This window comes from Acinonyx jubatus, chromosome A3, assembly GCF_027475565.1.
Source record: "Acinonyx jubatus isolate Ajub_Pintada_27869175 chromosome A3, VMU_Ajub_asm_v1.0, whole genome shotgun sequence".
Lineage (NCBI taxonomy): Eukaryota > Metazoa > Chordata > Mammalia > Carnivora > Felidae > Acinonyx > Acinonyx jubatus.
The window spans coordinates 83,964,668-83,989,887 of record NC_069388.1 but is presented as its reverse complement, the minus strand read 5'-3'; positions in this window follow the sequence as shown (position 1 = coordinate 83,989,887).

Sequence of the window (25,220 nt, the reverse complement as noted above, 5' to 3'; positions counted from 1 at the left end):
AAGCTTGGTTGACTTATGAAGCATGTGTAGAATAAAATAAATGGCTTTCAATAGGAATAAGTGGAAAAAAGCAGGACAAACTAGTTGGAGATTGTATGTGCTAGTTTTTATATAGTGAACATGGAACTTTTTTATTGGGCTGAAAATGGGTTGAGTCCTGTGATGATCTAGGTGCTGAGGGATAAACTGTCAAATTTTTCACACGTACTTGTTTCAAAATGACCCATAAATATTTCAATAGTTATAGGTACGGAGTACGGTATGGCTTTGGTGTCCAGTTAACAGATGAATGGCATTAACGAATGCCAAGGTGCCCACAGTTTTGGAGTAGCACGCCCAAGGCTCCAGAAGATTCAGCACAGCTTTTCAGGGGTTCTGGCCCATCAGCACTTCTCCTGGCAGCAACACCCTCAGCTGGACTCAGCAACAGAGGATGTGCTCCCAGAGCAGACAGCAGAATCCTTGATGTCAGGCATTCGCAGCCTGGATGCAACAGACAGCACCAGACATGCCCACCCCACCCCCCACCCTCAGTGCAATGGCCTCCGGGGTTGTCGGAGAGAATCTAAGGAAGGCCAACAGGGAAAACCTACAGTAACTGACAAGGCCATATCTGTGAGTCCACGTGAGTCATCTCCTGCAGAATCTTCAAAGTACGCAGGGGACCAGGGAAGGGGGCCAGAACTTCCATCACAGAAGGTACATGCACAGCTGAAAAATACCATGTGCAACTGACGATGAGATCTGGGTTTCCCCCCAGACTTGCGGGGCCCTGGACACACAGTTTCTATATCTGCATCACGGTCACTGGATACCAAGGGTATCTTCAATCTTCATCTTGTTCAAACAAGTTCTTTCCTAAAATGGGCCTCTGAAGATACAGCTGCTTGGAGTTCCAGTTGTCACCCATCCTTCTTACATTTCCTAACCACTTCCAGATGAGCTAAGTGGCATTAAGTGTAGCTGAGGTCACCGAAGAGATTTTTAAATAAGCTATTTTAAAAGTTACTGACATCAACAGCTCCGAGCTGTTATTTCTAGGTCAGCACAACGTCTTCTCCGTAGCAGCGACAGTCGTGGCTGAGGACCGCCTGACTGTGCGGGAGGCAGTCGGTCCCGAGCTGGGTGGAGCTCCAGCAGCGTAGTGACGTTATAAGCCCTCTATCGGCCGACCTTCTGTAAAAGGTGGAGGAAACTCCTCCCAGTGGAATTTAAACCAAATGAAATATCTGATCATCACTTGGTTCTGAAAATTTTTTTGACACTTTAAAATTTAGAAATAAGATGCATATATTTCATCCTATTCAGACTTTCCATTTCTTTAAAAATAATTTAGTCTCACTTATAGAGAAAAAAAAAAAGATAAAATTTGGGTTTATTTAAATATTTACCAAGTGACTCTGGGAAGGGAAGCTGGATCCGACAACACCTAAATTCCAACACTTAGATTCTACAATTCTATGAAATAAATGGGATTCACTCAGATTTGGTTTGTTTGGGGTAGTTGGATCTTTTTCAAGCCCAGATCTTCTAGGATATTTTCAAGCCCCTGGTTTCTAGGATATTAAGAACGATAACAAAAGAGAAATGATTCACCTCTTTAGGAGAGGCACAGATGTCAGCGCATCTAAGGATTGTGTTAATCTTCCAAATGCTGTCGATTGTTTTTTAGATGGCATTCTTCTTAAACACCTTGATCAACATGAATCCACAATAATAAGACCTTACATTTATTGAATGCTTACCATGTCTTGGCACTATACTAAATCCTTAATTTTAAACTCATTTAATCCTCCCAATGTAACGAGGCAGCTCTTATTATAATGCCTGTCTCACAGATGAGGCAGCAAGCACAGAAAAGTGAAATGACTTGCCCAAGTCAGCTCAGTTCATGAGGACAGCAGGCTGGGATTTGGTCCTAGGTCTGTCTCATTCCAGAACCTGCAAGCTCCTCACAATACCTGGCATACCATCACCTCTAGGTTGTGGTGTGTGGCAGCCATGAGAAATCAATTAAATTCACATCAACCCCAAAAGAGAGCTACCATTTCCACAGATGAAACAAAGCTTCCTGATCTTTCATTCTTAAACAAAAGAAAAAAGAAGCTTTTATATAGATGCCAATAAATAAATAAAACATCCCTATGATAAATGTAATCTTGGATTTTGTATAGCAACTTCTTAAAATCTCTTGACAAATCTGAGGTAAGGAAATAAACACTCAATTTGAAAAAGGCTTTTCTTCTGATGGGTGTTAAAACAATAGGAATCATATATAAAACTTTCTAATCATCTATCTTAATCCAGAAATAAAACCTGGGATAAATAAACACACACACACAGATACACACACACACACACACACACACACACACACACACACACACAGGCATATATACATATATATAATCTCAGATGAATATCCTTTCCTTTTTTTTTTCAAGAGAGAAAGAGAGAACAAACAGGAGAGGGGTAGAGGGAGAAAGAGAGAGAGAGAGAGAGAGAGAGAGAGAGAGAGAATCCCAAGTAGGCTCCATACTATCAGCTCAGAACTCAACGAGGTACTCAATACCACAACCCTGGCATCATAACCTGAGTCCTGAGCGCTGAGCCAAAATCAAGAGTTGGGCGCTTAACCAGCTGAGTCACCCAGATTCCCCATCAGATGAATATCCTTTAAACAATCCTCCCTGTAAATCATTTTTCATTCCAGCACGCAAGATAAAAGTTGAGCAGCAAAAAGTCTGAGGTTATAGTCTTTGGCAAAGGCCTAAAGTGTGTATATTCTAGGTAGCTAATTAAGAACAGATATATATGCTCTGAAATATTATCAAGTTCTTATTCAGTAAAGAGTGGTGTAAAGGATAGTAGCCCATGGGAGGAAAAAACCAGATAAATTTAGATTCTACGTCTCACATCATATATTAAAATAAATTTCAGATGGATCAAAAATGTAAATTTTGAAAATATGAGGGCGTGTCTGGGTGGCTCAGTCAGTTGAGCCTCTGACTCTTGGTTTCCACTCAGGTCACGATCTCACAGTTTCATGAGTTCGAGCCCTGTGTTGGGTTCTGCGCTGGCAGCTCAGAGCCTGCTTGGGATTCTCTCTCTCTCCCTCTCTCTCTGCCCCTCCCCCGCTGTCTCTATCTCTCTCAAACAAATAAATAAATATTAAAATTGTTTTTTAAAAAATATCAAAATTCTATCAGAAAACATGAAATAAAAATAATTTTTATAATTCTAGAATGAAGATGACATAAGAGATTAATAGATTAAATTACATAAACATAAAAATTATGTATGAGAAAAATACCACAAACAAAAAGCCACGTCAAACTGAAAAAAATGATTATATAATCACAGACAAAAGGCTAATTTCCTTAGTGTACTAAGAATACATATAAAAAATATGAGAAAAACAGAAAATGGGTAAAGAATATGAACCAACAGTTCACAGAAAAATGAGGCCAAATGATTCTTCAACTTACAAAAAACAGGTGAACCCATTCATAATAAAGGACTGTGCAAAGGAACAAGAGGATATTCCTTACCTATCAGATGGCTCAGATTCACTTCATCCATTCACTTCATCACTCTTTGTGGATGAAGGTGCAGGGAAATAGGCAAATGGCTGGTGGGGCTGTAAAGCAGAACAAACTCTACGGAGGAAAATCTGGCAATGGTCGTCAAAATTATAGAAAGCACATAATCTTCGACCCAGAATATCTGCTTCTGAGCAAAGATCCTTGGATATACTTACCTGTATGGAAATAACAAATATACAAGGATTCCCCTCTCTAAGATACAAAGTAGTATCTCTCACCATCTTCCATTTCTTTCTTATGTATTGATCATAACAGCACCAGTACTGTCTGATCTGCTTATTTGGTTCGACTGTCTCCCTCTAGAGTGTGCGTATGAGTAAAAGGTAAGCTACAGGCCTGCTTGGGGAGGTGATCCCCATCTGCCTTCTCACGGCACCACTTCCTTGTGTAAATGCGGATACCATGAGTTAGTTATCTGTCCTGTTTACTGGGAGAGCAGTATATGGGCATTCAGGCAAGCCACGGGCCTACGCGACTGGAATCATATAGACAGGTGGGGACTAGGGCAGTACACTCTCTGTTTCAGAATGAAGCACCCATAGCTTGACCTCGTTCATGGAAACTCTGTACGACCCACAAGGAGCTGCTGGATCACTGATAAGATCAAATATGTTTCACATGCTGTTTTACCTGACCTGTTTCAATCTACAGAGTAAAACTTAGTGCTAGACTTAGTTCAACTGAATACTACTAGCCGCATTGCTAGTCTGAACCTAGAACCACTCCTGGTGGCCGAACCACTCCAGAAGGTGGGCTGCATCCCCAGCATCCAGAACAGGATCTGGTACATATGAGCAACCCTGTAAATAATATTTAAATGATAAATGAATGGATGGATGAATATTGTTACGTGACCAAGATCAAAATGCACAAGAGTAACACTGCATGTTACCATTTGTGTAAAAAGATAATATTGCTTCCATTGGCACAGGCTAAGTCTGGTCAAAGGCACAAGTAATTTGCGCCTCAGTAGATGAGTGCACTTCTATGTTTGGTAGTTACCGTATTTCTTTAAAGATTTTTATTGGAAAATGGTTGTTGGTCTGCTTTATCATATATGTAAATGTATAAATGATTAATCAAAGTTGTATATCATAGGCAATAATGATTTTGAACTGGAATATCTTCAAAGCAGACATTACCAAGGAGCTGGAAGTGGCATATAGTAGATAGGTGGATGTTAAGCAACGTAGAACCCTACTGATCCCATAGGATAGAGAAGCTGGAAAATAATACAGTGTAAAGTAATTAATCGGGTTGATCTTCCCTATGAAGTTGGTGAAAATCAGTAGGTTTTGAGATAAGAGATGCTAAAAAAAATATTAACTTGCATTATAAGGAGTTTGTATTAAGCTTTCTCATCATGGTTAGATAATAGTAAAAATTGCTATTTCATTACAACTAAAATAAATGCATATATACATATTATAACAAATACATAAGGTACATTATATATAAATACATACATATACATATATAAAAAATTATGTATATACATATATATATATGTTTATATGTAAAGAAAAATACATGTTTTCTATCCCCTATGTAATAATTGGAACAGATGACAAGTTTACAGATAACCCAAGAACTATTAAAAATTTTTAAGAAATACACTTAAAAAATGGATAGCATTGCCTATCTTTATACCACTCAGAATTATCATGTGATGTAATAGGAGACCGTTCCTGCTGTCTGGTTATCATAGCATGGGCTCTATATCAGGGGGTCTATACTAGACAATATCCATCTACCTATGTTTTCTATATACTTTATCCCATTAACAGCTTGTTTCCCCCAAGTCCAAGGTAAAGTCTGCAAATATTGCAAGGTCTTTCCACTCTGACTGGTAGTGCAAACAATTCCCAGTCCTCCTGCTGGGAATTATTCAACCTACTGCTTTCAGGTGGTTCTTTCCTGGCCTGGTCGAATTTTGCCCCATGTGTGCACAGATCAGTAGTTAGCCAAAGATCCGAGCGGACTGCTCTGCAGATATCCAGCACATTCTCAGTCTCTCTATTCCATCCCTCCCCACTAATAATCTGCCCTGAATATTCTTACTAGTCTCCTCTTCTCATCTCCGCCTCTCAGTTCAGTGAGGACAACCATAGGGCTTGCCTTATTTATTTCCCTTCTCTTGGGTTTCATGGCCCTATGCTACCTGCTGTCCACTATCTGAAAACAGTTTTCTTGCTGTTTGAATTTCTAGTTGTTTATTACAGGAGGGAAATTCTAGTTGCAGTTAAACCTTCATGGGAAGTGGTAGAAGTCAATAATTTTATCCTTCACACTTCTCCAAGAGTGATAAAGAGTATCTCCAAGGTCAGTTTCAATGATATTGTAGTCATGTTACACACACACACACACACACACACACACACACACACACACACATACCTGCAACAACAATAATCCTTATCTTTCAGTGGTTCTACTGAAATATTTGTGGACTAAGTGATATCATTTCTGGAATTTGCTTCAAAAATATGGGTGAGGGTAAAATTGCATGGAGATACACAATGGCCATGAGTGGATAATTATTGAAGTTGGGTGATGAATACTATCTGCTTTCTTATGTTTGAAATTTCCCATAACAAAAACTTTTCTGAGGTTGTGCCTGGCTGGCTCATTTGGTGGAGCACGTGACTCTTGATCTCAGGTTTGTGAGTTCAAGCCCCACGTTGGGGGTAGATATTACTTAAAAGAAATCTTTAAAAATAACTAATTAATTAAAAAGTAAAAACTTTTCTAAAATCAATTATAAGCAACTCTATGTTTAATGCCCACTAAACAACCTCTGTGTCAACTTCACAAGAATGAATGATCTGAGGGCCGGGGTTTGCTGGTAGAAAGAGGCCAAATATGAAAGCAGGCAGTGTGAAAAGAGAAACCACAGGGAAGGGAAACTGAAAAGCTAATGGCAGTTCTCAGCCGCTGTATCTTATCCGTTCAGGTAATGGCCCTCCCTGATAACCCGAATATCCAGGACCTGGCACTACAGCAGGCTAACCACAGCCCTCCACCTACTGTGAGAGGGGGCGGAAGCCCTGCCCAGCTCCACGTAGTTACTGCTGTCACGGCTTGGGCTCTATTTTAGAGAGTGAGATTTCACAAGTCACAAAACCAATCTGTCCTGCCACAAACTCTGGTTAAATAGAATCTGGATTGCTATGGTAACGGCACAGACAGGCAGGAGGGACCCATGCTTTGTCACAGTGACAAAAAAGGAGGTGAAAAGCAGAAGTCAGAGAAAGCAACCTGTTCATCACTCAGGACCTAGCCAGGAGCTCTCTTCAGTAAATGCTCTGGAGAATGTAAATGCTGCCTCCTCTCAACCCTCAATGACGTCCTCTATGGCCTCCTCTATAGGGCTATGTTTATAACACAGAGTCTGTGCATCCAGGGAAGGTATCATTATTTCCATTTTGCAGAAGGGAAAACTGAGATTCAGAGAGACTAGGGAAATCTCTAAAGTTCAGTAAGTGCCAAAGCTTGGATTGAAACCCAAATCTATCTAATGCCAAGGCCCATGTTCTCCCATCTCTGATCCTGTAGCATTTAGCATTTGTGAATGCTCATTCAGAAATTATCCATGTACACCTGTCTGTCATCAGTTATAAAATAAACAGAATAAACAATATCATAAAGGCAAAGGGAAACATAGAAATAATGTTTAAGTATTTAAAAGTCCAGGGTGTTTTGAGAACTCATGTTCCGTCCCTCTCCTCTCCCAAATTTCAACCAAATTAAGAACATAGTGCTAGCCTATAATAAAGGGGGGAAATCTCTTTCCTTTATGGAAACCTGAGAAGAGATAAGTAAACAGAGACCTGCATTAAGGGAGGGGCCAAACAAGCAATATTCTAGGACATCAATCTGTATGTCAACCTAATATCATTGGGGTAAATGGTAAATTATTTATTATAATTAATAAATAATATAATTATTATAATTATTGGGATAAATAAAAATTATACTATTCAGTTCAGGTTTCTTCACATAACTTCTCAAATAAACAGTACAATGTAAGTCAGTCTTATTCTTGTTCAGAGCCTATAATAAAGCCTCTATTTGAACATTTTTCTTTTTTTAATATTCTTTTTTTAAGTTTATTTATTTATTTTGAGAAAGAGAGCATACAAGCAGAGTAGGGGCAGAGAGGGGGGGGGGGAGAGAGAGAATCCCAAGCAGACTCCACGTTGTCAGTGCAGAGCCTGATGTGGGGCTTGAACTCACGAACCGTGAGATCATGACCTGAGCTGAAGGCAGACGCTTAACCGACTGAGCCACGCAGGTGCCCTGGAACATTTTTCAATGTGGTAGATAAAAGGGTATTTATCATCTCAAACTCTTTTTTAAGGAAGGTGTTTTTGTTTGTTGGTGGTGTTATTTGGGGATATCGTTTGTGTTTTGTTGAACACAAATGCCATTTTTTATCTACAGCATGGTTACCTTGTCATAGGTGAAGACGGAAATCAAGGGGACTCTGATAGGAATGCAGCCATGAGGCTGTTGCTGCTGCTACACAACACGCACCATGAACCACCACTTCCACCAATGAATTCTAACTATATTTTAGTCTTTGCATTATTCACTCAAGACCGAAAGTCCTAAAAAAGACACACACCTCACACCTCATACAAGCATTAACTCAAAACGTGTAAAATCCCTAAATGCAAAATGTAAAACTAGAAAACTTGCAGAAGAAAAATAGGAAAAAATTGGTGTGGCCTTAAGTTAGGCAAAGATTTCTTAGACATAACAGTAAATTCATGATGCCTAAGAAAAACAAATCAATGAATTGGAATTCTTTAAACTTAACAACTTTTCAGGACCCCTGGGTGGCTCAGTTGGTTGAGCATCCAACTCTTGGTTTCAGCTTAGGTCATGATCTCACGGTTCATGGGATTGAGCCCCACATCAGGCTCTGCACTGACAGCACAGAGCCTGCTTAGGATTCTCTCTCTGCCCCTCCTTGACTGGTACGCTCTCTCACTCTCTCTCTCTCTCTCTCTCAAAAGTAAATTAAAATTAAAAATTTTTTTAAACATTACATAAATAAAAATTAAATTAACTACTTTTCTCCTTAAAAAAACACCACTAAGAAAACAAAAAGACAAGACTCACACCAGGAGAAAATATTTGCAGATCACATTTCTGTACTGTATCTAGAATATATGAAGAACTCTCAAAACTTAATGTTAAAAAAATTAACAACCCAATTTAAAAAAAATTTTTTTAATGTTTATTCCTTTTTGAGAGACAGAGACAGAGCGTGAATGGGGGAGGGGCAGAGAGAGAGGGAGACACAGAAGCTGAAGCAGGCTCCAGGCTCTTAGCTGTCAGCACAGAGCCCGATGCAGGGCTTAAACTCACAAACTGTGAGATCATGACCTAAGCTGAAGTCGGACACTTAACCCACTGAGCCACCCAGGTGCCCCTAACAACCTGATTTTTAAAAAGGCCAGAAAGGACATCAACAAACATTTCAAGGCTGAACAATGCCCCGCCCCCCAAAGATGCTCACATCCTAATTCCTGGAATTTGTGCCTATATTACCTTACACAACAAAAGAGACTTTAAACATGATTAACTTCAGGATCTTGAGATGGGGCGATTGCTAGGGATTATCCAGTTGGGCCCAATGTAATTACAAGGTTTCTTATAAAAGAGAGACAAAAGGGTCAGAATCAGAAAAAGACAGTATGATGACGGAAGCAGAAAGAGATTGGAAGATGCTATGCTGCTGGCTTTGAAGACAGAAGTTGAAGCCATGACCAAAGATTGAAGGTCGTCTCTAGAAGCTAAAAAGGCAGGGAAAGAGATTTTCCCCTGAAGCTATCAGAAAAAAAACACAGCCCTGTCAAGTCGTTATTTTAGGACTTTTGACCTCCAAACTGTAAGATAATTTGTGTTGTTTTAAGCTCCTAATTTGGTTGTAATTTTTACAGTAGCAGTGAAAACTTAATACATATATATACATATATATACATATATGTATATACAGTTAAAATTGTTTTAATGTTTATTTATTTTTGAGAGAGAGACAGAGAGCAGAGAAAGAGGGAGACACAGAATCTGAAGCAAGCTGCAGGCTCTGAGCTGTCTGCACAGAGCCTGACATGGGGCTCAAACTTCCCAACTCTGAGATCATGACTTGAGCTGAAGTTGGAGGCTTAACCGACCAGCCACTTAGGCTCTCCCAAGAGTTTAAAGAAAACAGTTTTTAAAAAGATAAAAACATATATATGCATAAAACATATAAGCAGGTTCTTTTTAATTTGTTTATTTATTTTGAGAGAGAGAGAGAGAGAGGGAGAGAAAAAGAATCCCAAACAAGCTCCATGCTGTCAGCACAGAGTTCAATACTGGGATTGATCTCACAAACCATGAGATCACGAACTGAGCTGAAATCAAGAGTCAGACGTTTAACCAACTGAGCCACACAGGCGCCCCCATATTAGCAGTTTAAAGAAAAATTATGAAATAAATATATGTGTAACCATCACCAAGTCAAGAAATAGAATATTCCCAACAGCCTACACACCCCCATGTTCCCTTCCCCTTTATATAGTTCCTCCCTCCCCCCAGAGATTACAACTATTTGACTGCATGGTAATCGTGATTTTCCTTTATAATTTATGTGTATATGTAAATGTACACAAAGAAGTGTATTTCTAAACCGTATAGCAATTTTGGTTATTTTGTAAATGTTTACATTGTGGTAACATTTGCATAACACCAGAGAGACAGAGCACAAATGGGGGGAGGGGCAGAGAGAGAGGGGGGACAGAGGTTCCAAAGCTGGCTCTGCACTGACAGCAGAGAGCTGATGCAAGGCTGGCACTCAACGACTATGAGATCACAACCTGAACCAAAGTCAGACGCTTAACCGACAGAGCCACCCAGGCGCTCCACCATCATAAGCATTTTGAAGTGTGCATTTCTACAATGTTTAAGTACATTCACATTGTTGTGCAACAGATCTCCAGGACTTTTCATCATGCAAACCTGGAACTTTATACTCATTATGTAACTCCCATCTCCCCCTTCCCACAGTCCCTGATAGTGAAGCTTTCTGTTTGTATGATTTTGACTAACTTTAGATACATTATCTAAGTGAAATCATACAATATTTTATTTCGTCTTTTTATAACTGGCTTATCTCACGTCACATGTCTTCAAGTTTCATCCATGTTGTAGCATGTGTCAAAACTTCCTTCCTCTTTAAGGTCAAATAATATTCCACTATATGTATAGACCACATTTTGTTTGTCCATTCACCTGTTGCGGACACCTGGGTGGCCTCCACCTTTTGGCTGTTGTGGATATTGCTGCTGTGAACATGAAAGTACAATCATTTCTTCAAGATCCTTCTTTCGGTTCTTTTGGGTATATATCCAGAAGTGGTATTGCCGAATCATACAGTAATTCTATTTTTAATTTTTTGTGGAAACACCATACCGTTTTCCATAGCAGCTGCACCATTGTACATTCCCATAAACAGTGCACAAGTGTTCTAATTTCTCCACATCCTCTTCAACACTTGCTATTTTCTGTTTTTCTGTTTGGGGAAGGGGGGGGTATTTTTGTGTGTTTTTTTTAATTTATTTTTTCTAATATTTATTTATTTTTGAGGGAGAGAGTGAGCGAGCAGGGGAAGGGCAGAGAGAGAGGGAGACACAGAATCTGAAGCAGGCTCCAGGCTCTGAGCTATCAGTACAGAGCCTGATGAGGGGCTCAAACTCAAGAACCACAAGATCATGACCTGAGCAGAAGTCGGATGCTTAACTGACTGAGCCTCCCAGGCGCTCCTTGGAGGTTTTTTTGGTAGCAGTCATCCTAACAGATGTTAGGTGATAACTCATTGTGGTTTTGATGTACATTTCCTTAATGATTCATGATGCTCAGCATCTTTTCATATGCTTGTTGGACATTTGTATACCTTCTTTGGAGAAATGTCTATTCAAATCCTTTGCCCATTTTTTAATAGAGTTATTTGGGATTTTTTGTTGTTGTTAATGAGTTGTAAAAGTTCTTTATATATTCTGAATATCAACCCCCTATCAGAAACATGATTCTCATTTTCTCCCTTTTTATAGATTTCCTTGTTATTCTGTTGATTGTGTCCTTTCGGGCAGAGTTTTTAATTTTCAGGTAGTCCAATTTATCTATTTTTACTTTTATTGTCTGTGTTTTTGGCATAATAACCAAAAACTGATTCCCAAATTCAGTGTAATAAAGATTTCCCTCTATGTTTTCTTCCAAGAGTTTTATAATTTTAACTGTTACATTTAGGTCTTTGATCCATTTTCAGGTTTTTTGTTGATGTTTGCTTGTTTGTTTGCTTTTATGGTATAGGATAAGGGTCCAACTTCATTCTTTTCCATATGGCTACCCACTTTTCTCAGCATTGTTTGTTGAAAAGGCTGTCCTTTCCCCTCCTGAAAGGTTTTGGCACCTTGCTGAAAATCATTTGACCATATATGCAAGGTTTTATTTCTGGGCTTTCTATTCTATTCCATTGGTCTATATATCTGCCTTTATGCCAATGCCAAATTGTTTTGATTACTCTAGCTTAATTATGCCTCTTTTGGAACTATATGGAATCCAATTTGTACTCTTGAGGGTCTTGGTTTTTGTTTGTTTGTTTGTTTGGCATTGAGAGATGCATTTCTGTTATTGCATATAGCTTTAATTGGTTCATTTTCATTGAAGTATGATATTCTTTTGCCCAAAACTTACCCACTTTATTGCTGATAAATATTTAATTATTTCCCAAAATCTATGGCATTTTTTGGAAATAGATTGCCTGTTACCTGGTCCCTTCAGGTTTGAAATTCTTTTTCATAGCTACCTGAGTATATTTTATAGTCTATTTTGAACTAGATCAACTTTGTGAATTCATCTTTTGTGTTTTTAAATATTTCATCCATAGCTATTTCATATTTCCTATCTGTTATTGTAATACCTAAAGTTCTTGGTGGTCTAAGTTTGTGCCAAATCTCATTCTTCTCTTTTTTCTTTTTTTTACTAAATTTTTTAAATGTTTATTTATTTATTTATTTATTTTAATGATTATTTATTTTTGAGAGAGAGAGAGACAGACTGTGAGTGAGGAAGACACAGAATCCGAAGCAGGCTCCAGGCTCTGGGCTGTCAGCACAGAGCCTGATGCGGGGCTTGAACCCACGATCATGACGCTTAACTAACTGAGCCATCCAAGCGCCCCAATGTTTATTTATTTTTGAGAGAGAGACAGACAGACAGAGCATGAGTGGGGGAGGAGCAGAGAGAGAGGAAGACACAGAATCCGAAGCAGGCTCCAGGCTCTGAGCTGTCATCACAGAGCCTGAAGCGGGGCTCAAACTCTCCAACCATGAGATCATGTGACCTGAGCCAAAGTCAGGTGCTTAACCGACTGAGCCTCCCCAGGTGCCCCTCATTCTTCTCTTTTTTCTGTGTGGTTTTGGTGATCTTTGATTATATGCTGATGTTTGGTTGATATTCATCTATTGAAGCATGTGTGGTCTAAGTTCAGCATGTTTCCTCCAGATATGATTTTTATTCACTTCTGGGAGGAGTCAGGGACTGCTGCAAATCTACAACTACTTTTAATCTCTATTCAGAGCATGAGGAGCCCCAAACTCATTCTCCTCCCCTCCTCCCACCAAGTTGCCACTGGCATAAGAACTTAGTTTCTGGATTGCGGGGCTGATAGTGCAATTTCATTTGTTCCTGCTCAACTCTGCCTTCTCAGGGACACTGAGATTCATTGGATTCATGTTGGTTTTTTCCTTCGGAAAGTTCCCTATTCACTGTGATAAAAGCAATGTAATAACAGTTGTTTTATGTAAGTTCAAGTTGTTTAGTTAAGAGAAGGACTCTCTCAAGACTATCTGGTCCAACATCAGATCAAAAGCAGAAGTCCTTCAGATGTCATTTTTTGGTAAGCTGGTAAGGCCTTAAGGGTCTTATCTGAGAATAATAAATAGCAGTTATTCCATTAACCAAACCAGGCTTTTGTTTTATTGAATAAGTTAAGCAAGAGCTGGATTTTCTTCAGCTGAGGACAAATGCTGTATCTGGACCTCACAGAGGAATTGCAGTGATTTGGAGAAGAGAAAGGTAACTGTAGAAGAGTAACAAACTCTACTGAATGAGTTTTATTAAGTTTCCACTGTTTGGTGAAGAATGTGAATCATACATTAACCACAAACATATCCATTGTTAAAAGTAATGTGATTTGGATCTACTTTAGATGAAGTAATGCAATTCTAAATTTGACTCTGAGGTTGGTAAGAGTGAGAGCGAGGGTCTGTCACCTACATCAGGTAGTATCTGGACAATTAAACTTACCTTGATCTTATTATTTTGGCCTGTTGCAGAAATGTCTTCACTGTTAAGATTTGATGTCTGTCTCTTAGTTTAGAGCACATACTAGTATAAAAAAATCTACTTGAAGAACAGTCTGTCTTTTGCAAAACCACATTTCAAGATACTAAATTACTCAGTGTACCTTAAATAAGAACCCACACATATAAAAAATTTCTCCTTATATTCAGTGCCAGGAAAAACCTTGTCTCTTTAGAAAAATATGTTTGCTTCTTTTTATCAAACTAAATAACCCATATGCTTCCTGTCTCAACTTTTTCCCTTACCTTCCAGAAAAAATCAGATCTAAACTAAGGGCTTAGTTGTGGTAACCAGTGCATCCCAGGTCCCATTCTGTCTCTGATTGTGTTTGCAAAAATAACTTGATTACCCTTTGACTTCATATCATAAAAGTAATACATATTCATTATTCACTGTAGGAAATATAGTCAAGAAATATGGGGGGGGAAACTCTGTTACTATTAAAACCTTAGTATACGTTCTCTGATTATACCTTCCCCACCCCCACCCCCACCCCCACCCCAATTCTATTGTTATTTCCTTTAAGAGATAGGAAAACTGACTCTTGACTTCTGTGGGGGAGGAAATTTTTCTTTTTCTTCTACTGATCCTACATTCCTTGTCTGGAGCCCTGCCAAATAGAATGACAAAAGACACATTAACAAGAGAAAACAAACAGATACACCACACTACCACATGGAGTACCCAGTGGCGAGTAACTTAAAGATGTGATTAGAACTTAGGTGTGTATAGCACTTTAGAAAAGAACAACAATTTTCAGCAAGGTTTGTTGAGATTTGTAGATTCCTTGGGTCCCATCTGTTGGTTGGTAAGTTTCTAGAGTAGTCCCAGTAATTAACTCTTGACCTTCCTGATAGAGACAGGAAGGGGTTACATGTTTACAAATTTATGTCCTGCTTTTTAGGCAAATAGGGAGAAGACAGAGAGCTTTCCATGTATCGCCTCTTGTCAGCTGCCTTCAGTTCAAAGTAATCATTATGCCAAAGTGGCCTATTTGGGGTGGCAAATTCCCCAATCACTTACTTAAACAGTAAAAATCTATTTGTTAGAAGGATACTAGAGAACTCCCATAATTCAAGTAGAACAAACGTCCAGGCCTCAGAACTACAGTAACGTTGGTGGCTCTCAGCCCCCAGCAACAGAAATCACAGACAGTCTCCTTAGGACGTGGCCATTGGCTGACTCATCTCCAAACTACTTTTTTTTTTTAACTGAGTGTTGGCCAGCGTGGAGCACTGTATTCAGCAATCCCACTAAGATTGCGTGGACTGGAGCAGAGCCACATAGCCAGTGCAAATGAGTTCAGGGTGGCTCTGTCAACATAAAATCAGGGTGGATAGAAGGAAGTCTTTCAAAGCACTGTGCCGCTTGTTTTCTCTCTTTCCTGTGTGGTCACAGCCAAGTGTTAATGAATTTATGTTGCCCCACACCTAATGCTGCTGCTGTGAGAAAGAAACCAGGAACTGATTCTCATTCTCCTAGTGGATTTCCTGAGCAGGCATCAGCTGCTAAGGAGTGTGGCTGCCTGCTGCCTCCATGTCCTTTCTGCCTCTTGTCCCACCAAAGGTGGCTGAGCCATCTGGAGGAGAGAGAAGAGGGAGTCCACACTGAGCATCAACCTCCTAAGTACATTACACACAATTAGAGCAAAACTAAAGTTGATTCTGTTTATTTTAAAAATTAATTGTAGAGGGGGTGTCTGGGTGGCTCAGTCAGTTAAGCATGCAACTCGATTTCGGCTCAGGTCACGAGGTCACAGTTGCGAGATCAAGCCCTGCATCAGACTCCACACTAGGCATGCTTAAGATTTTCTCTCTCTCTCCCTATGCCCCTCTACCTCACTCATGCTCTCTCACTCTCACTCTTTCTCAAAACAAATAAATAACATTTAAAAATAAGAAAATAAAGGGGCGCCTGGGTGGCTCAGTCAGTTAAGTGTCTGACTTCGGCTTAGGTCATGATCTCACACTCCGTGAGTTCAAGCCCCGTGTCGGGCTCTGTGCTGACAGTCCAGAGCCTGGAGCCTGCTTCAGATTCTGTGTCTCCCTCTCTCTCTCTCCCCCTCCCCTGCTCATGCTCTGTCTCTCTCACTCTCAAAAATGAATAAATGTTAAAAAAAATTAAAAAAAATAAAATAAAAAATAAAATAAAAATTAAAGGTAGATGGTGTGAATCTGTTCTATACCCTCAACACATGAGACCTAACAGGCGATGTCTCCAGGTGTATATCTAACGCAGTATTTCTCAATACTTATGGGAACACCCATTTATGGAACACTAGTGCATTCAGTGATATTAATATTAGTTTTGAGGAAAGGGTTGTGGCAGTCAAAATACATTTGGGAAACATTGCCTACAATATTATACTTTTCTATATCAAATGAAAGGTTCTAGTAGTTCTCTCCCTCCCTCCCTCTCTCTCTCTCTTTCTCTCTCTCTATATATAGGAATATATGTTTAAAATTTGAATTCATGTAATTTGCACATCATTAAATACAATTATTCTTTTTCTTTTTTTTCCCAATCACGTAAAAATGTAAAACCATTCTTAGTTCACAGTCAATACAAAAATAGGCAGAGTCAAATTTGACCCAAGGGCTATTTGCTGATCCATGTTTTACATGTTTGTAGCAAAGTGATTACACCCTTTAAAAACGCAATTTGTTCAGGGGCACCTGGGTGTCTCTGTCGGTTAAGCATCCAACTCTTTATTTCGGCTCAGGTCATGATCTCACAGTTTGGTTCATGAGTTTGAGCCCCGTCTTGGGCTCTGCACTGATATCACAGAGCCTGCTTGGGATTCTGTCTCTCCCTCTCTCTGCCCCTTTCCCACTTGCACTCTCTCTCTCTCTCTCTCAAAATAAATAAATAATTTTTTAAATACTATTTGCTCAAACAAAAACACGTACATGCTTTTGGGCTTTGTTATTGGAAAGATTTCAGATTTAACATTTCCTAGGCAGAGCAGTCGTAATAAATGCTTTTGTACCTGTGGTGCCTAGCTCCACGTTGGCCTCCAGTGATATCCACTTCCTGGCAGTCAGCCCTTGTGTGTTCCCTTCCATGTGACAATAGCATATGATATAAGTAATGGTATGTCACCTCCAAAATGAACTTATAAAGACTATGATTTCTGCTTTCTTTCTCACTCTTACTCTTTCTCGCTCTCAGAATCTGCCATGTTGTGGGAGAGGCCCACACTGCAAGAAATTGAACCCTCCAGCCAATGGTCAGAGAGAAACAGAGGCCTCCCCATCACACCCATGTGAGTTAATTTAGAAACACAGCCTGCAACCTCACCTAACAGCTGAAATGAAACCTCATGAGAGACTCTGCACCAAAATCACCCAGCGAAACCCTCCTGGGCACTCGATCCCCCAGAAACTATAAGGTGATAGATGTGTACTGTTTCCAGCTGCTAAGTTTTGGGTTGATTTTTTTATGTCTCCCTAGATAAGTAAAGCGGTGCCTGTGTTTGACAGAGATCTGTTGGGTTCCTGACACTAGCCATTCATGTAGTGCTGCTCTCAAGACCCCTCCGCTGTGACTCAAAACCCAATCCCTTGTCTGGGCGCCCAGTCCATGAACCCCGCTGTACTCAGACACTCCCTGAAATTGAGACTTAACTCTAGCCTTTGGAATGTCTGTGTGTCACATATGGAACTAGTAAAACAAGAGGGGGAAAATTCCCTGCACATTATTTTCCATAAAACACTGGTTGGACTTTCCGAATCTAGTAGTTTAATAGCCTTTTTCCCTCTCAAGAAAAAAATAATAAGTTAAGTTGCTGCTTCCTGACCTACTTATGTGATTCCTCATCTCTCCCTACTCACACTTTCCAGTTTCTTTTGACAGTATATTGCACTCTAAGTGACAGTTCTGTCTTTGAGAATTGTGCTGTTTTTCAGTCACCTGATTCTCCTTATCATGCACAATCTATTCCACTCTCATCCATCAGTATTAATGGCCCTGTGATTATTCAAGATGACACTTTGTAAAACATAAGGCAGGAAAAGCAAAAAATATAATAATACTCCCTCTGCCAAGCCAGTCACATGATCCTGACACAAGCTTGGAGCCAGACCAGTCATCATTACCAAGAATTCATCTCATTGTATTTTGTGATTTCAGGGTATGACAATTTCTTAATGTATGCAAACACCTTCTATACCTTTAGAAAGTGACTCGTACTGTGCATTCTGTTTCAGTGTGAGGTGGTTTCAGGCACCTGAGCATATGGGCATGTGAGTACATGAGGATAAGACAGGGTGCAAGAAGAGGGAAATATCCTGTTGTTCTAACTTCCCTTACTCAATTTGTTTCTTCATTAATCAGAGAACTCTAAAGGTAGAATAAACTGCAAAAGATCATTAAAATTCCCATCTGGTCTTTGAACTCCATAGCTGCGTCTTCAACAAAATTAGACGGGGTCTAATGACATGGGTTGACAAGGGTTATCAGTGGTGATGGGCTTGCCAGGCACTGTGCTCGGACTTCAGGCACCAGACTTGGACCATCTCAGCTCAGATTCCTCCTCCACCATTTATTTTTGTTTTTATTTTTTCTTTTGCTTGACCAGTACCTTCAATGGTCTTTCTTTGGGAAATAGCACCCCCTTCTTTTGGGAAATGATTCTTCTCTCCAACCATTTGTTTTAAAGTTTCTATTTCTAGTTATTCCTGAGGTCCAGCTAATACTTCCTCTCCTCTGTACTATCCTTTTCTTTTCATAAAATACCCAAACAGCCTTTACCTAAGCTGGTTAGAATTGAGTTCCTTTACTTGTAATCACTTGCAAATTAATCCTAATTCAACTGTGCTATGTGTCATGGTGTAAATAAAAGAATAGGAAATTATGGTCTGACTGTATCATAAGACATGTAAAAATAATTAGAGACCTATGTAAGACAATACATAAATATAATTATTATAGTGATCAATTATCTAGTGGTATATTAAGTGGGTTTTAGCTAAAGAGCATTTAAAACCCAATATTCCATTTGTGAAAAAAATTATTAAAATTGCCACACTTGCATGTTAAAAAAATCTATAATTGATTATCATATGCTAACCATTAATACCCTCACCAAACAGATATAATGTATAATATTTTGCGGCAGCCGGACATTCTGCCATTTTTCTGTGGAAATCCAAGCTCTACTCTCTTGTTGAACATCCAAAAGTTTAAGTATTATTGACATAACCTTAGTAGTCAAAATGTCAGCATCCTAACATTGAAGAAAATTTCAAAATATTTGAACAAATGGAAAAATGGGAAGAGGGGAAAAAATTAACCTGTCCCTATCCTTATCACTTGCATTTAACAGAGTGAAAACAGGAAGGGGTCACTTTTTTAAAGTGCTCCTATGGGAAGAGAAAATGTGGCAATAATCTGAACCTATCACAGGAGACTCAGTGAATGTCCTGCTCTGGTTTGTTCTGCATCGAACGAAAAATTTTGCAGCCTAAGAACAGAAGATAACTTTACTGTCTTTTCCTTGGGTAACCATATTAATACAATGCCATGAATTTTTCAGAGGACATATTGAAGAAAATAGAAATGACCAATGGCTTGAATATAATACATGGAAACCTCATTTGTAAACACTGAGAAATGACAGCTACATGAGGTTGTTCAGTGTGAGGATGGAGAACAGTAGAGGAGGGAAGCAGAGAGTAAAAATAAAATTGTGATCAATACTTCAGCCTATGGGAAGAATGTGTAGATGTCTAAAAAGACAGTTTGCTCAATGATAAACTCAGATTTCATGGGCTTCATTGTATTATTTGAGAATAAAGAAGAATACTGGACCATTTTTTGGTCAAAAACTTTCACCTTTAGAAAGGAACCTATAAAGAAAAAATATTGCTCTAAAATATTAGGCGTACTCTAAATATCATATTCATTTTGCACTAGATTTTGACTAATTTTATTTTTATAGAATTAAGTAAGGAAAATTAGAAGTGGGATATTTCCCACTTCCTGAATCTACCTCTCTTCCCCTCATGCCCTCACATGCCTGCATGCTCAGATGCCTGAAACCACCCCCCCCCCCACCCCTGACATGAAACAGAATGCACAACACCAGTCACTACAAACTTGGGTTATCCATGTCCATTTTCTCCTCTTGCAGTCTGCCATTGCCCCCAATATTCCAATTAGCTGTCAGTTGACTATATTGTGATTGCTCTGGGACTTGAAGAGCAGTGAGTATTGGTGAGGGCTGGGCTAGTCAGTAACAGCTTTAGGAAGAAGGCAAGACTTGACTTAGGCCTTGGTGGATGGGTTAATTACAAATAATTCTGAAAAACTGTCATTCATTGATTCATTCAACAAATATTAAGCACCTATTATTTGCTAGGTTCAGTTCTAGGTACTGGGAAGAAGGTTGTAAACAGAATAGAATCTTTGCCCTAAAGGTTTTTATATGCTGGTGGAGGAAACAATGTACAAGTGGACAAGTAAATGTATATTTTATAATTCGAGATGCTAAATGTTCTGAAGATAAAATAAAATAGGGGGATGGCATGGGGGCTAAATTTAGACCTCTCTAGTGAGCTAACATTTGATCAGGGGCCTGAATACAAAGACAGAACAAGGAATGCAGAGATGCAGTGAAATAGCATTCCAGGAGTTTGGGGGGGAGGGGAGAATGGGAACTTAGTGTCTCACCCAGGCAGAGTTTGAGTTGGGGACAATGAAACCATTCTGGAGATGAATGTTGGTGACGGTTCCACAATGATGAATGTACTTAATACCACAGAAGTGTACACTCTTAAAACTGGTTAAAATGGTCAATTTTATATTATGCATATGTTTTAAACTTTTTTACCATTTATTCATTATTGAGAGACAGAGAGAGACAGAGCACGAGCATGGGAGGGGCAGAGAGAGGGGGAGACACAGAATCCGAAGCAGGCTCCAGGCTCCAGGCTCCAGGCTCCGAGCTGTCAGCACAGAGCTGGACACTGGGCTCGAACCCACGAGCAGTGAGATCATGACCTGAGCCAAAGTCGGACACCCAACCAACTGAGCCACCCAGGTGCCCCTATATTATGCATATTTTAATCACAATTGTTTTTAAAAGGTTCGTATCTCTATGAAATCTAATTTTAATTGAATATTTATTTTGTGAACAAAAAGTGAGTACTGTTCTTCAGATTACACCCATGGCAGGAATTAACAAAAGTTTTATTTGGATGTCAATTCTTATGCTAAATTGATCCAGAACAAATGCAAGCAAGAACTGATATTAGGATCACCATCACTGAGCCAGAGTCTGCACACTAACTGCATGAGAAGGTAACCAGATTCCCCCAAGAGTCTAGCAGACAAACAGTAGGCCTGTTGCTCATCACCATGGCTACAAAATCCTTTGGGCATAAAGTAGGACCTGCATTCTTCAGAAATGGTCTGGGAGAATGGCTTTGCCTTCAAGTCTAGCAAATGAAACTCAGAGAGGGAGTCTTAATAAAATAGACAGTAAACTAGTTAAAATCTCTGCCACTGAGTCAGTCTGAGCAGGAGAGAGGAGTCTGGCACATCATAAATTACTGATACTAATGTTTTTTAAAAAAAGGAAGGAAGAAAGAGCTCCTGCAGGTGTTAAAAACTGAACATAGATTGAATGAAAAAGAAAGTAGCTAAGCATGCTGGGATTGGATTTTATGTATATGTATATGTATATGTATATGTATATGTATATGTATATGTATACACACACACACACACACACACACACACACACACACACAGAGCTATGTCTTATGTCATAATGCTGATTGCTTTTTGAAGCCTATTATGAATTTAACACAGAGCCTGACACAGTGAATATGGGAAGTTGCTAGCCTGGTTCCTCTGTCAAGCCCACCATTCACTCGGGCCAAATTTACCAATTTCCAAAAGAATATAATAATGGTTGCCCTGTTGATAGACAATGTTTAAAGTCATCAATTTGAGATAATAACACCAGAGACCTTAAAAATATTTGGCGGGGGGGGGGAGGTGCCTGGATGGCTCAGTTGGTTAAACATCTGACTTAGGCTCAGGTCATGATCTTGTGGTTTGTGCGTTCGAGCCCTGCGATGGGCTCTGTGCTGACAGCTCAGAGCCTGGAGCCTGCTTCAGATTCTGTGTCTCCCTCTCTCTGTCCCTTCCCTGCTTGTGCTCTGTCTGTCTGTCTCTCTCTCTCAAAAATAAACATGAAAAAAATATTTTTTTCAAATAAAAATAGCTACACTTTATTAACTATCTATATGTAGCTGATACTCTTGCTTGTTTTATATAACCTCATTGGGTTCTATGAGCATCATATATGTTACCATTATCATTGAACAAATGAAAAACCTAGGGTTCTGAGAGGTTAAGTAGCTTGGCTTGTTCAAGGTCACTAGCACATAATCAGCAGAGCTGGGATACAAACACAGATCCATTAGACTCTGTTAAAAATAAGAAATTTGTGTTAAAAATTTGTGTTAAAAATAAGAAAATTTCCAGTTACTTTTACATTTACTAATTCCATTTTAAGAAGTTGCATTTTATCATTCTGAAAATGTTATTCCTAATGCATTTTGCCCAGCATCTGTAACACCTCATATTTGAAAAGTAATTTATTTTTTTCACGTTTTCCATTTTCTCATTTAATTCTCATAGTGTTGGGAAGGACATATTTTAATTTCCATTTTACACATAATGACAATTGAAATGCAAAGATCTTAAGCGCTTTGCATAAAGCCACTAATTAGTGGCTGAGCCAGCATTCAAACTGGAATCATCTTACTCCACATCCAATACTCTTTTCAACACAGGTGGAAGTTGACTTGAGACTGTGGCATTGCTGAACAAAAAGTGGAGGAAAACTAAAATTTCCAAAATGACTTTAAAATAATTCCAAAAGAGTATCACCCTCTTTCCAGTCCCTATCCACCAGAGTAACCAACATTACGCTTGTTGTGTACCTTCTAACTCTTTTTTAAAGGACTAATAAAAACAGATACACATTTATATGGTTTCAATTTTTTTTTAGTGTTTTGTAATACTATCATCCTATAGATATTACTTGCAATTAGATTTTTTTTTCAGTTTACATTACTTCAGATAAATCATATGGGCCTAACTACTTTTCAAGATATGGGAGAATTTACATAAGAACATGTTTAAAACAAGGACAGAAATTCAATGCAACAAATATTTACAGAGCCCCCACTATGTGCCAGGCACTGTTCTATGCATTCTAGGTTACAGCAAAGAACAAAACAAAAGTGTTTGCCCTTGGCCTGCCACACTTTGCCATTGTGTACTGACCCCACTTTTATCAATAACAGTTTTAGCATATGTGTTTGCTAATACAACATATAATTTATTATATTAACAGTGGCACAAATTATATAGCATGGGTATATAATAATTTATTTATTGGTTGACATTCAGTTTATGCTTTGTTTTGATTTTTACAATCAATGATGCAATTAACAGCCAAACTACATATATCCAATGTAATGATGATTTTATTTTTTCTGCAGAATTGGTTTTTAAAAGGATTGCTGACCCAGCAATGTACATACGTACATACATACATACATACATGGTTTAACCTTAACAAAATTTTTTAGATTTTTTATTTATTTTTTAAGTAATCTCTACACCCAACATGGAGCTCCAACTCACAACCCCAAGATCGAAAGTTGCATGCTCTACCTGAGCCAGGCAGGAGCCCCATTTACAGTTTAACTTTTAATAAATTCATTAAATTACTTCCAATAAAAGGTTGTAGCAATTATATTCTTCCACCAGGTTATGACAGCGCTGATTTCCCTACCTCCTTACTATCACTGAATTTTAAGTCTTTAAACTGATAGACAAACTGATAGACAAACAAAAAAGTTTGATATTACTGACCTAGTTTGCATTCCCCTGGCTTTTCTACTAGAAATGACTAAGCATCCTGACATATGTTTATTGACCATTTGTATTTCCACTTAATATTAATTGCTAATATTAGAGTCAGGCACTGGAATGTGCGTCATCTCATTTGATTATCACAATAACCCTATCAGAGAGATAACGTTTTCTTCCTCTACCCCTTTTACAAATGAGAAAACCGTTTCCAAGAGGTTATGAAATTTGCCCAAGGTCACACAGCTGGCAAGGTGATAGAGTGAGGGTTTTAACAAGTCTGACTGTAGGGTTTCTGGGCTTAACTACTACATAAACTGCCTCTGCTGCCAAGGAACATTTTCAAGTCAATCCCTCCAGCTTCATTCCCTCCCTTCTAGTGAAGTCTGAACAACTTGATTAAACTAGCAAATATTTAATCCTTGCAGAAGACACTATGGTAGAGATTATTGGGTGATCTGAAGAAGAGCTCCTGCCCCCAAATCTTATTGGGGAACCAAAGTACATTTTATGTAAGGAACATATGTATCAGGTTTTTAAAGGGATTTTATTTAATGTCAATAACTTTGGTATGGTCAACAAACTTATCAATGTAGAGAAGTGAACAATCACACAAAACTCTGCAGCCTGACAGAATTTAATATTATTCAAGAGTAGTGTAGGGAATACGGCAAACAACTGCGAAATGAGAGTTAAAGCTGATGTAGCTTTAATGTAGGAAACAAATCACTTTTGAGATGATGTTATTTCTAAAGAAAAGCAATACTAACCTGGTTGAACAAAAACTACCGCACAGACCTCTCCCTTCCCATTCGTCCTCACCAACCAACTTCTCCATTCCCCAGGTGTGCTCAGTGGCTCTGGTACTATCCACCCAGGTGGTGCTGAAGCAGGTGCTTCCTCCCGTTTTGCGAAGCCATTTCCAGTACAGCCCTAATACCCTTGGTCTCCTCTTGCTTCCCAAATCATGAGCTGTCAACCGACTTCTCCCGTGGAGACGCTCCAATCTCGCTCAATAGGAAATCTAAATTCTGCCTTGTCGCAAGGGGTGCCCTGCCAATAATCTTGTGACCAATTCCTCCTCTTGGCCATTGTCACAAGGGTTATTAGCTCATTTTTCAAGATTTATGTAAATATACGCGACTCATTACACCGTGTCATCCTTGAGAAAAAGATATACATAATAGAAATACACATCTACAAGAAGGTGGAGTTCTTTGAATATGTATTGGTTATTTTCTTTTCTTTTCTTTTCTTTTCTTTTTTCTTTCACACATTTCTAATCCAGTTTAGTTTGCTGGTCAC